A 13,591-nucleotide genomic window follows, 5' to 3' on the forward strand; every position below is an offset into this window, starting at 1 on the left:
TTTTTTAAGTACAAGAGCTATTCTTGTTGACATAGGACACATGGAAGCTGCAGAGACATTGCTTTTCGAGGAATCTGCGTGCGTCGCACGATACATAAACATAGAAGGCACGGACGACAGGCGCGCATCCCATGCTCATTAAGCACACAAACACGAAAGCAAGATTCGGACGACACGGGTGTAACCTGCGCCACACGAGCGAGGGAATATCGTAGCTTTGATGCTTTCCGACAGTTACAACGCGCACTGAAACATCGCACACTGCACATGTGTACCTCAGAGATCGTTCCAACAATTTCTGGGGCTAAAGTTGACGTTAACGACATCAGGAAGTTATCTAGAAGGAAGGTGGTACACAAATCATTCAAATCACGCCCCAGCGATGGCTTTCAAAGGACAACATAATCCCAATCTCTAAGGCCATGCTTTGCTGGCTGCAGACGGCAGAAGCAATTCAAAATTTAAAATACATCATAAAATTTCTTTCTACGATAAACTATAGCGTAAAATATGGAGTGTTCGGTGGTTTGTTTTATCTCGCAACATATATACGTAGCTGGGCGCAACACGACACAAAATATGAGTTTACTGGTTAATATATTTGGCATCACGGAGGCCACAACAACCTCACAAGTACGCAGGTGGCGCTGTTGTTTTTCCTGCGTCTTCAACGTGCCGGTCGCATGCCGGTCGTTTGTGTGAGCTGCTTGATCGTGTGGTTTTGTGTTTGCTTTAATGAAATGGGACGTAGTTAGCGTGCACAAAAGTGCCAGAAGATACCTTGTGTTTCGTTGCAAACTCGCCGTATGCGTGGCGCGCGAGGCAAACATGGAGCAACGATTTTTGTGCCGTGGCCTTTGTGTCGGGTTGTCGTGGAAAGTTGGGTGGACATCGCAAAGAAATCATTCCTATTGGTAGCGTGCCTCAGATCGTCCACTACGCAGCGGCATGTATGCTGGGAGTAACATCGTCGACGCAGCACCGGCAACTTGGAGAGCGTCGTGCCATTGAAAAGGTAAGCAATCGTGCTTGCTAACTACACGTGTTGTGCGTACTCATCGTGTGTGCATAGGGTGCCTTGCGAACGTAGGAAACAACAGTGACGCCTGTGCTTATGCATGTTGCGTGCTGGTTGTCAGAATTTAGTTTTGCAAATGTATGTATGAAGTGTATGTGTACCTGAAAGTATGATCTCGGTATGATCTCGGCCTCGATGTGCAATTGAATATCCTGATGAGCGTTTTCTTACGATGAGGGGGGGGGGGGGGGGAGAAGACATTACGTTCTGAAATAATCGTGGTCATCATGTGCACCTGTACGTGCGCTCCCGCTTTTCTGCTGAAGTTGCATTTAACGACCCATCAGTCTCTTCACCAATACTTACTGCAATTACGTTTCTTCGCTTATAAACTCTTCAACGTAGTAAATAATATGTGCTTACCAGGTTTTCGGTTTACGAGCAGTTTTAGGGGAAAGTAAGCAGTCACAGCTTGCCATATTAGTAGAGCTGTCTTTTCAAGACAAGGGATGTTTCCATAACTTTGACGTATCTAAACATGATAGGGGAAAGTTGCTTAAACCAAGTCATGAAAGCAAACCCTAGAATTGTTATGTAAACAAACATTTCTTTAATGTGCTGCTGCGTGCGTCTTCAAAATTTTACTTTGATGAAGGGGTCCCTATTATCATAACATTCATCAATGACTCGACCTTGTGCTCTGTTGCCACCTTGCATGTGTTCACAATATGACAGTTTTATTGTGCCAGTGCTATATATGTTGACACAGAATTCATTTTGTAGTGGTGAGGCCGTGACCCACAGCAGTGTCCACATGATGGCAGGGAACCTGTGGCCCTGGCTACAGCAGCACAGCGTGTAATCTGGATGTCACGTCAGGTATGTATGAAGTGTATGTGTACCTGAAAGTATGATCTCGGTATGATTTGTGTGTAAGCTAACAGACATATTACATAACGGAGCACTAAATAGGCTAAATATTTATGCAAGTATATTAAACTTGCTGCTTGTTTGTGTTCGTAACATTATGCACAAATTATCGTGTTCTATATAAAACTAAACGTAACATGTCCTGATGTTGAGTATTTTTTTTTCTCTCTTTGATCACTTGGCTGCAAATTAAGTTTTATTTTTGCTTTGCGTACAGTATATTTTACTTCTTATTTTGGTTTTATTGTTTTGAAACTGTTTCCGATGCTGTAGCTTTTATTTCTGTATTTTTTTCTCTTTTTATGCTACACGCATGTGCAGTTTTTGTGCATGTTAGTATTCGAAGTGTAGTGTGTCAAATATGCCACAGGTCTAAGCATACAGCGTGCATACCTTTGTTTAACATTGCTATTTACAATTATTTCTGTCTTGTTCTCAGAATAATTGCCACTGGCAAATACACATTTGATGAGCTTGAATTTCTCTGAAACTGAAATATGAAGGTGCAGCCGGTGTGACAGCTGAAGTACTCCAGCAATGTCAAAGCTAGCTTGCACCCACTATTACTACAGTATGCCGACGGATACCCATCACTGTATTTGTACATTTTCTGAGAACCACCCGTGTCCACTAGGTCAAATTTGTAGTGTCCTTTTGAGCATGCCGGTCAGTTCATTTAACTTTTCAGGACAAAATTTACACAGGCAGGCTGCAGAGGCCAGTGGGGCCCTGGACTGAGGGCTTTGAACACCGCTCCTTAACACATTTTCCAGTCAAATGAAGTTTCTATATATGTATACACAGGGAGGGGAAGGGAAATATACAACTTGACCTCGGCTAACAACTGGCATTTTGATGGAAGGATTAAATAAAGTAAGACTGGATGTGTGCTTGCATTAAAACAGTATTTGCATAGAAAAAAGTAAGCAGACATAGACTAATTTCTATCCCTTTTTATCTACGAAGGATGGCCTTTTTCACGCATTAATAATGGGTCTGGCTCACACATGCGTTATTTATGCGGTATGCCTCACTGATTTCTCGTGTCAATTTTCCACTGTGGGTGACAATAGGTGAACGATCTTATCTGGCCTGAAGTCCTATGGCGGCAATGCATGACTGCATTGGGGAGGCTGAGGTTCAGGGCAAGAGCCTTTATGGAAAGGGCAGTAACAGGCACAAGAAGGACCCAGTGAAGGAGGGATTGGATCCAGTTCATCTGAATGCTGTAATTGGTATGTATTATTTTCATTGTGAAGACTGAATAATATTGCATGGGAAAGTTGCACTTTCAGGCAGTGTAGCGTACTTTCATAATTTCTGTAGATGAGGCTCACAAGCAGAAATCACCTTTGCACTCTCATGAAGGAAAGCCACCATTTGTGTGGGTCATTCCACAGCAACTGTCCCAAAATCATCAGCCCTTTCTAAATTGTCGAGTTGCCATGGTCCATTGATCCTTGGCGAAGTCCTGAACGAGCACCCCTTCCCTAACTGGTTGTGTTTGTGAGAACTGTCGAAGCAGACATGGCTCACTGATAGCTATTTGTAATGATACATTTTTCTTTCTATCATGTGTGGGCAGCTGATGGTGAATAAAAAATGTTTATGGCGGAAATTTTGTCATCGCAGCATTTGTTGTAGTGTGGTGCGGCTGTAACTAGCTTTAATATTCGTGATGTATACGCACAATTTTACCTGAGCTGCCTCAGTGCACACAATGTGCAGGAATGAGGATTTTAATGTATTCCTTATGAACCATCCCACCTCTATTTGGAATGATATGCCTCTCTACACTCAGCAGTAATGTTAATTATTCGAAATAAACAGCCCTGGTGTTTCTTGCAGAAATCTGGAATAGTTGGATGCAATGACTTAAACAGTTTTGTGGGAAAATGTGTGTTGACGTTTGTTGTATACATCTCTTTGAGTGTTCATACAAAAAAGCGTGCTGGCAAGACCAAGTGTAGCCAAACCGCAATATTGCATTCTATAACTGCATAGTTGTGCCCTCAATTTTGGTGGAGTGACTCTCCTGCATTTTAGTGCAGTGCACATCAATCCAGTTTCTTAACTAAAAGATTTCTTTTGCTTAAAACAAAAAGTACCGTTCTTAAATTTCTTATTCAAATAGTCTTGTCATTCTCTGTGATGATTGCCATAAGCTCGAGGACAAAAATTACGGCGCGAAGCAGACGAGGACGAGGTTAGACAAAGAATGACATATAGGGGCACCAACATCCAGCTGTTTATTCGGCAGAAAACACGCTGTGTTATACATCACACTGTGCAAAGTAGTCATAGTAAAGATAAACGAACAGGAGTGAAGGGATCCAACAAGGGCTCGTGAGGCAGTGATCATCACAGTAGAGAGGAATGCAAAGGTAACAGCAGGAACCTAAACTGAACTATCAGGCAAGCGCATAGGAACACGAGTCCATTACAGGCTCAAATCACACAACCAGAGCACCTGCAGTGCCCGCCCATGTTGCTGTTGACCACCAACCAGTGCTCTTGCACGATCGTTGAAGCATCGTCCTATTTGTCCAATACACATGCTGGTGGTCAACAGCAACACGGGCGGGCACTGCAGGTGCTGTGGTTGTGTGCCACAACTGGAGCAAATGCCCTTTCCAAGGAAAGCAAGAAACCGCACTGAAATGGAAATAATCGAGGCGTTCTTAATAAATAGAGCAGGCAGTCAGTGTGTTAGCGCGCAGTCAATAATATTAAGTGACAAAGAATTGTCGTTCTTAATGATAGCCTGTAGTCACCGCCAAGATTAGAACATGCAGCTGTCGTGTTTGTATGCCACTTGATTTGAGCCTGTAATGGACGCGTGTTCCTATGTGCTTGCCTGACGGTTCAGTTTAGGTCCCTGCTGTAACCTTTGCATTCCTCTCTACTGTGATGATCACTGCCTCACGAGCACTTGTTGGATCCCTTCACTCCTGCTCGTTTATTTTTACTATGATTACTTTGGACGGTGTCATGTATAAAACAGCGTGTTTTCTGCCGAATAAACAGTTGGAAGTTGGCGCCTGTAATGTGATTCCTTGTCTAACTTCGTCCTCGTCTGCTTAGCACAGTACTTTTTGTCCTGAAGTCATGAACCAAGTAGCTGCTACAGTGCTCTATTAGCACCTAAACTTTGGTAAGAATACTACTATATTTATATACAGGGTGTTTTATTTTAGCTGCATCAAATTAAAAACAATGCGTGTGGCAGATAACACAGTTCTAATCCTTGATCTAAACTACTCGATGAGGGGGCCATTACTTATGTAAGAAATCAAAATGCTTAATTGAATATTTAACCAAATTACAATAAATAACTTTAATTAATTATTTACGGCACATATCTTAATCTACAAACTGTAGCTAATGAGTTTCCAAGGTGTATCCACTTCTAACAAATTTTCTGGGCTGCGCTAGTTTCAAGATATTAACTTTCAAAGTGTTTGACGAAATGCATTTGTGTTCCAGTTACTTTTGTGCTTCAATGCAGAAAACAGCGTTTTCTTTAAAAAGTTAACTGGAACGCCCATTCATTTCGTCGGACACTTTGAAAATTATCTCGAAACTGGTTCAGTCCCAAAAATTCGTTCCAAGTGGATCGACTTGCGAACCTGCGGGCTGTAATTCGTATATAGAAATATGTGCTGTATTGGAATTAATTAAAATGTTAACTAGCATAATTATTTTAATTTTTCAATTAGGCATTTTGATTTCTCATGGAAGTAATGGCTGTCTAATTGAGTAGTTTAGGTCAAAGATTGGAATTGTGCTATCTGCCAATTTTGGTGCAGCTAAATTAAACACTGTATAGCGCATTGTTTACTGGGGCCTATGCAAAATATTGTTCGTAAAGAAATGAAATTTTAGCTATACATTTTTCTGTAAATAGTGTCTAGAAAGGTGCTGCAATTTTATAATTATTTGCTAGTTAATGTTAGCAATGACCAAAATAAGTGCACAGTAAGTAGCAAAGTGTAAATGTAATTAGAACAGCATTACAATACATTTTTTTAAAAAAGGTGTAATTTACAACACACTTCATGTGTGCACATCCACTCAATTAGCTCGTATTGCACGCTACTATCCATTGCTGTGCTTCTTGGTCCATTATCGCACACCCCTTGCTTTTTCAGGGCTGCGCAAGTGGACCCACACACACAGTGGCTATACACGCACCTGGTCATTCACAAACATATGCACACACTAGCAGGTCGTTCGGGAATTTTGCCATGCGCCATTCCTCTTCCCGTTAAGGCACTCTGCACGTCTGACCACCAGGGGACACACTCTCGCTACCTTCGTGTGCACAGCCATAAATAATGGCGCCACCATGCATCTGACATTGCTTGAAGTTCAGCATCTGTTCGTTCACGTTCCACCAAATGATATAGAAAGTTAGTATTGTTCTGCTAGTGTGCTACAATGCTATGCTAAATTTTCATCTTGTTTCTTGCAGGTTACATCCTCCAGCAAGTTCAGGACGACAAATGTGCAGCTCAAAAGCAGCCTGTCCTCCATGCTAAGCAGGGAGATTAAGTAGCCTGGAAAGCAGGTGGTCCTGTAAATACAGGGTGTTTTTTTTTAGCTGCACCAAATTTTTAAAATTAGAAAAATATATACCTTGGTCACGTTAGCTTTACCATTCGAGTGTACGGATTGGCGGCCTCTAGATACAGAGCAATTTAGTCACTTAAGTGTGTAATTAGTGAAGTTAAGCTAATTAACTTTCTAATTATCAACTATAGGTGGCTACAGCAAATGAGTACTTTGGGGCCCGTCGTCGACACTACCTATCCCAACGATGAAATTTTGAATAGCGGAGTTCATGTAGGAGCTACACGAGCAATTAGTTCCCTTTGGCAAGCTTCTTGAAACCGAATTAGGCCGCAAAAAGAGCGTCTGTGTCGTCGATGTCACCGCCCCCCTGCCTTTCGTAACATCTCCGAGGTAAGCGCCAGTCCGGCCCCGCAAGCAGCTTGCATTATTTCCTTGCTATCTGCGGCGTTCGCAGTCGACGCTACAGACTGATATGATGCCGTGCCTGCAGTATCTAAAAGCCCAATTTAAGGAGCAGGGTTGGCGCTACAGCGCAACATGATGCCCAACAGAATGACGAAGTAAATTTGGTTGCCCACCGTCATTGAAGCGCTGGGCCACCGCTGCAGACAGACAGTAAATAATGCAAGCTGCTCGTTGAGCTGGACCGGCGGAGAAGTGACGAAAGGGGGGAAGGGCGACGACACAGACGCTCTTTTTGCGGCCAGTTTCGGTTTCAAGGAGCCTGCCAAGGGGAACTAATTGTTCGCGTAGCTCCCACATGAACTCCGCTATTCAAAATTTGACTGTTGGGATAGGTAGTACTCATTTGTACTCAGTACTCATTTGCTGTAGCTACCTATTGTTGATAATTAGAAAATTAATTTGTGTAACTTCGGTAATTATGCATGTAAGTGCTGAAATTGCTATGTATCTAGAGGCTGCCAATCCGTACACTTGAATGGTAAAGATAACGTGACCAAGATTCACATCTTTCTAATTTCAAAAATTTGGTCCAACTAAAAAAAACACCCCGTATGTGCTATCTAGTCATGTTTGCGATTTCTATGTCAGCACATTCTTAAATAAATATAAACCAACTCAACTATATATACATCTGCTCATTTATTACCCTGTTTAATTTATAGCTGGCTCAACAATGCAGCATTTGTATCCAAATGCCTGCATTGCTAGGCATCCAAGATTGATGGGCATGGGTAGACTTGCATATATAGAACGATGGATAGCCACTCATTGCCAGAAATGGTCTGCTGGAGTTTACATTACAACTCTTTGTAGTGACCATACTTTCATGTTGATAATTTGTGCCATGCAAATTGAGGAATGTTAATGTAGTACATAGAAAGCCAAGTGTGCAGGCATTCAGAAGGGTTACTAATGCACTGTGTTAGAATAGCAATGAACCAAAAAAAGATATCTATTGACCTGTGTACTGCAAACATTCGCTTGCATGACCAGCAATAGAGATATCTGCATTGCGGCCTTTAATGTCAACCTAATGTTAACGTTCAATTGCATGTCATTAGGAAATGCATCAGAAGCTTATGCGTCAGGTGCACATCAGAAACTCATGCGTCAGGTGCACATCAGAAACTCATGCGTCAGATGCACATCAGAAACTCATGCGTCAGGTGCACATCAGAAACTCATGCGTCAGGTGCACATCAGAAACTCATGCATCAGGTACTCTATAGAAATACGGTGGCCAATTTGTAATAGACTCACATTAGGAATACATCAGAAAGCGCATTAGACAGTCATTAGCCACTCAAATGATTCTGTTGCATAAAGACATCAGCCTCTCTATAGAAAGACATTAAATTTTTTCATAAGGGAAGTCTAAGGGCAATAAAATCGTCGCCGCGCGCCTTAGGCTGTATGTGTGAGTGAAAGGGGGCGAGTGGGCCCCGGCGATCGCGGCTCGATCTCGAGCACGCAAGGGTTGTAAAGCGGGGAGGAAGCGCGCCTTCTTCCGTCACACGCAAGATTCCGGGTGGTAGGGCGAAGGGTGACGCGTTCTACTCTGGGGGTGATCTGGACGGCCGCGCGCGCCCACCCTTGCCGCTGTGTCTTGAAAGCTATCTGTGACAGGGACAGAGTCCGCCCTGCGCCGTGATTTCGCGTTTAATTCGCGTTGATGCAAGCCGCAGCACGAATATGAATTCGTTTGCTGCTGCTCCTGCCGCGCTTCCTTACTCCAGAGTTATGAATGCGAGTTTCCGCGGTCATCTATTGAGATGTGTGCATGTGTGCTTCTGCGCGCGTGAGACCATGCTTGGTAATTTAGTTAGTATGCCTTTGTTTGCAAGTTTATACGGCCGATAAAGCTGCCATGTTTACTTCGTATAGCTGTCCACTAATTGGCTATCCCAGTTGATTCTTTTGCCTTACCGCCAAAAATGCGACTTTTGTAGGCAGTCCACGCTGACATTCGACTGACAATAGCATTCGTGAATACTCCTCTCTGCGAAAAGCGTCTAGCACGATGCTGAGAAAATAGTGTCAGTGACAACTCGGTAAAAGCAACCAATGACGAAAAAAACAACAACAAACGCGTGGCAATTTGGCGCTGGTCGAAGCTCTAAACCAACGAAGGGCAACTACCCGTACGCATAAGGATACGCGAAATGCCCGAAAGCCAGATCATTGATTTCGATAGCAAATTATTATACCGCTATACGAAGTAAACCTAGTCGTTTTATCGGCCGCATAAACTTGTGAATATTCGCTTACTAACTAAATTAATGAGCACGGTATCACGCGCACACAGGCAAAAATGAACATATCTCACTCGATGACCCTGGACACTCACTGTCAAAACGCTAGCGTAAGGAAAAGGGGCAGCAGCAGTGAGGGAAGAATTTACCTTTGCGCGGCCTGTCGATTCTTCGCGAACTAAGTGACGAGAACACAGCGCTTAGACTCTGTATCATTTGCAGATCGCTTTGAAGATAGGGCCCGCGCGGCCACACTCAGCCACACCATACACAGTTACCACTGGATTACTTACCGCTGTTTCTGAGAGGCTTCCAGAGCTTTACGATCAATTTATTTACTGGTGGGAGGAAGTGGAATGCGCAGAACGCGTCCTGTTTCTCTAACTGGTTATTTAGGCTCCGTTAGTTAACACTCTCAGGCACTCCAAGAATTTTCCTTCAGCCTCTGTGTTATCAGGCTCCGTTACTGTCATGTGACGGCAACCACTGTGGCCGTTAGCCCATTTGTGGTAGCATCGCATCTCAGACTGCAAATTTGCGGTTTTTGCCAGCATAACTGAAACATGGTATTCTTAGCATAGATGGATTGATGGATGGATGGAAAAAACTTTATTCTGGTCCTGTACAGGGTGTTCCTACCTGCTTGGCTAGTCCCATGTTGGCACCGGGAGGTCAAGCCTCCTAGCCCTATCACGGGCGTACTGGACAGCCAGGACTTCAGGGATATGGTCATGGGATTTAATCATTCGTGAAAACTGATCCACGAAAATGCCGGGACCGAGCAACCCACACTATTTTACTGCACATCTCTCTTTACATGCTTTGCATATAATATTCATGTCTTCATTGTTATATCATGCCTTCATTTGTGCAGGTGAATAATATCACTGCGTTTGTAATTGCCTAAGTGCAACTGCTTGGGTTCCATTTAGTCTAATGTGAGGGGGTGCGAACTCTCTCCTCCGCATGTAGTAATGTTCTGTAAGTTCATTGTATCGCACGAGCACATTTCGCTGTAGATTCTCCAATCCAGCAGAATCAAAGGTATGTGTAAAAGCGGCCCGGTCTGTAAGTTCCCGGGCGACGCTGTTGGCCGATTCATTTGGATTAAGGAGAAGGTCATCAAGTGAACCAAGGTGCTCCGGGAACAAGTAAATCTAATGTGTACCATTTCTTTGTCTTGCGGTAATTATTCTCGCCGCCTGCGGGGCAATCTTGCCCCTGCTGAAAGCTCTGATAGCAGTTTTGGAGTCATTATGTGTTGCTGTGCATCTATCGTCTGTTAGGGCCAATGCAATGGCAACTTAATGAAACTTTTGCGCACACAACACGAAACCACAACGAAGAAGTACACAAGGACTAGCGCAGTCCTTGCGCTAGTCAGCGCTAGTCCTTGTGTACTTCTTCGTTGTGGTTTCGTGTTGTGTGCGCAAAAGTTTCATTATGATGCCAAACCAACTAGCCCGCCTATCCGTTTTAATGGCAACTTGTTCAGCGATTTCCGGTTTGCTAGTCTAAACCACGGTGCAGCTGGTGCATTTGCCCTGGTGATTTACTACCACCGCTGCGAACTTAGTTTGATCTTTGTAGGCAGCCGAATCAACAAAGCAGGCTCCTCGGCCATCTTTATTCATTTTGTTGAGTAACGCTCTGGCGCGTGCAACTTTCCTGTTGCTGTTATGTGTTGGGTACATATTCCTGGGAAGCGGTGCGACAATAATGTTGCCTGCGAAATCTCGATGAATTTTAGTGTACATCTCTAGATCCGTGATGGGGTTGATCATGATTTTGTCTAGGATTGATCTTCCTGTGCTGCTTGTAGATAGTCTCGCTATTTGTGATCTTTTTTGAGCCTCAGCGATCTCCATGGTCATGTTGTGTACTCCTAACCTGAGCAAATTTCTCAGTGCTGGTTCGAATAGGGAGCCCCAATGCACTTTTAACAACCTTCTTAATCGTCGTGTGGAGCGTCTTTAGTTGAACTTGCGTCCAGTGGTACATGGTAGTGGGGTATCAGATATGACAGAGTACGAAAAAGTTGGTTAACCTGATGAGATTATCTTCTTTCATGCCCTTGCGTCTTCCTGCCAGGCATCTGCTCATACCGTAGGCGTTCTCCGTTTTAAGGGTGATTTTCTTGAGCTCCGTTTAATTTCCACCGTTTGCATCAATGAAAAAGCCCTGATCACGTTGACTCTGAGTATATTGACACAATTTTCTGTAAATAGGTGTATATCGATTTCCGATGTAGGTTTCCAGCCCTTAGGCCTGCCACATTTTTCACGTCTATAAAATTAACAGTTCCGAGTAGTTCCGAGTAGGTCTCACGTACACTTCCACCGTCCGGATCACTTCAGTCATACGCGTCCTGTATGTGTCCTTCACTGCCACCAGCAGACCATATGTAGTGAAGTCATCAGCATATATGGAATGGTCAATGCCCTTAATGTTGCCCAGCTTTCTGGACAGACCACTCATGCACAGGTTGAAGAGGAGGGGCGAGATCACCGATCCTTGGGTGGTTCCTCGATCTCCTAGCTGAACCACTTCCGAGTTTGTGTCTCCGACCTTTACCCTCGCTGTGCGTGTTGTAGAAATGATTTGATGTAGCTATACATCCTCAACCCATGTCCAATCTTTTCTATCGTTTTGAGGATGTGCTCATGCTTAATCTTGTCGAACGCCTTTTCCATGTCTAATCCCAGTACGGTCTTAGTACCTCTAGAATATCCGTCGAGTATGTGGTGTTTGATTTGTTTCACTGCATCCTGCGTGGGTATTGCAGACCTAAAACCCAGCATGTTGTGAGTGTATACGCGTATGTTATTGTCCTCGAAGTGGTCCTTTAACCTATTAAGGACTGCGTGTTCAGCGACCTTTCCCTGGCATGATGTAAGTGAGAGTAGCCGTAAGGTCTCCAAGCTGGGGGGTTTACGCGGTTTCAGCATTAGTATAACTTGTGAGGTTTTGCCTTCTTCTGGGACTTCGCCTGAACTCCATGCTTCATTGATGAAGCCTGTGAGTGATTCAATGGACGGCTCGTCGAGATTGCGAGTGATCTGTTCATAACTCTATCCGGACCAGGGGCTGACTTTCGATTTAGTTCGCTCAACACCCATCGGATTTCAGATGTGGTGAAGGGTTTGTCGAGTTCAGGCTGAGGGGCGCCGCTGTATTCTGAAGGAAGTGGTTGGCCTTGCTCATCTCTAACTGGTTGGTATTTGTCAATTAGTTGCTTAGTGACTGTTTCGTGGGTGTCATCCTGAACGGCTATGTGTATGGCTCGGGCAAGGCTGTGTCTCTGGTTGGCCTTAGTGCCTTCTTCATCCAGCAGATGCTTGAGGAGTTTCCACGCCTTGCCGTTCATTATTTGCCCATAGATTGACTGCACAAACTCATCCCACTGTTGCTTGCAGAGATTGTTACAGTGTTGTTGGATTTGTTTGTTAAGTTCTGCGATTCTTTTTCTCAGCCTGTGATTGAGCCTTTGGGCCCGCCACCTTTGGGTTATGGCCTCTTTGGCCTCTATTAAGTGTGCTAGTTTAGAGTCCATTGCCTCCATATTAGTGTCTACAGCAATCCTTTTGGACGTTCTTTTGATGTCCCTTCTGATTCCCTAACACCAGTCTCCGAGGTAGAGTTTGGTGGTTTCCTTTCCCGCTTCGGGTTCTTAGCTTACGAAAAAGGTCCCAATCTCCAACCTCAGATTCTCTAGTTTTGCCTTTCTCGACGTCTAGTGTGACTTCTATTACGTAATTATCGGTGCCGAAATTCATGTAAACGTTGGTCCATGAAACATTCTTTGTGTTCCTATTGAACACAAGGTCAGGTGTGGTGTCTCTGCAGACAGAATTGCCTACCCTTGTAGGATGTGTCTTATCCGTAATTAAGACTAGGTCTAGCTTATCCGCGTGGTTCCATAGATTCCTCTCCTTTGCATTTGTCCTAGCGTACCCCCATAGCTCTCCTAATATAATCAGAGGTGTAGTTTCAGCTATATTAGTAACCTTTTCGAATATTCTCTTGAATTGTTGTTTCTGGTGTTTCGGATTACTGTAGGATTGTTGTTTCGAATAAGCTATTGTTCCTTTGATTTTTTTGTGAAGCTGGTACGACAACTTCCATCATGAGGTACTTTAGGTTTTTGTCCTTGATACCTAAGTCATGTGGGATGTTTGTAAGCTGTTTTGTACAAGCATGTATAAGCCCCTACCGTACGTTTGACACTCTATGACCCTGTAATCAGTGAGTGTGACAAATGCAAATCCAGTCTCCTGAAGTACGATAATATCCCGTTTAGACTGATCTGACCTAAGGTATTGCTGTAGGATGGCACGTTTGTTGTAGCACC

General features: G+C 43.8%; 1 protein-coding gene and 1 long non-coding RNA gene across 10 annotated transcripts in view; one reads left to right on the forward strand and one right to left on the reverse strand.

Moving 5' to 3' along the window:
- Window positions 1–13,591, reverse strand: part of LOC119444336 (venom metalloproteinase antarease-like TtrivMP_A) — a 1,295,510-nt gene that overhangs the window by 64,199 nt on the left and 1,217,720 nt on the right. The window lies entirely within an intron of this gene.
- On the forward strand, window positions 685–7,995 carry LOC125943781 (uncharacterized). 2 transcript variants are annotated; one of them, XR_007465889.1, is made up of 5 exons: window positions 685–1,015; window positions 1,802–1,897; window positions 3,022–3,183; window positions 6,100–6,360; window positions 6,423–7,995. It is a non-coding gene; the product is annotated as an uncharacterized LOC125943781 (long non-coding RNA). The 2 variants fall into 2 exon arrangements; XR_007465888.1 differs by lacking the exon at window positions 6,100–6,360 and having other exon boundaries at window positions 6,423–7,988.

This window comes from Dermacentor silvarum, chromosome 3 (assembly GCF_013339745.2).
Source record: "Dermacentor silvarum isolate Dsil-2018 chromosome 3, BIME_Dsil_1.4, whole genome shotgun sequence".
Lineage (NCBI taxonomy): Eukaryota > Metazoa > Arthropoda > Arachnida > Ixodida > Ixodidae > Dermacentor > Dermacentor silvarum.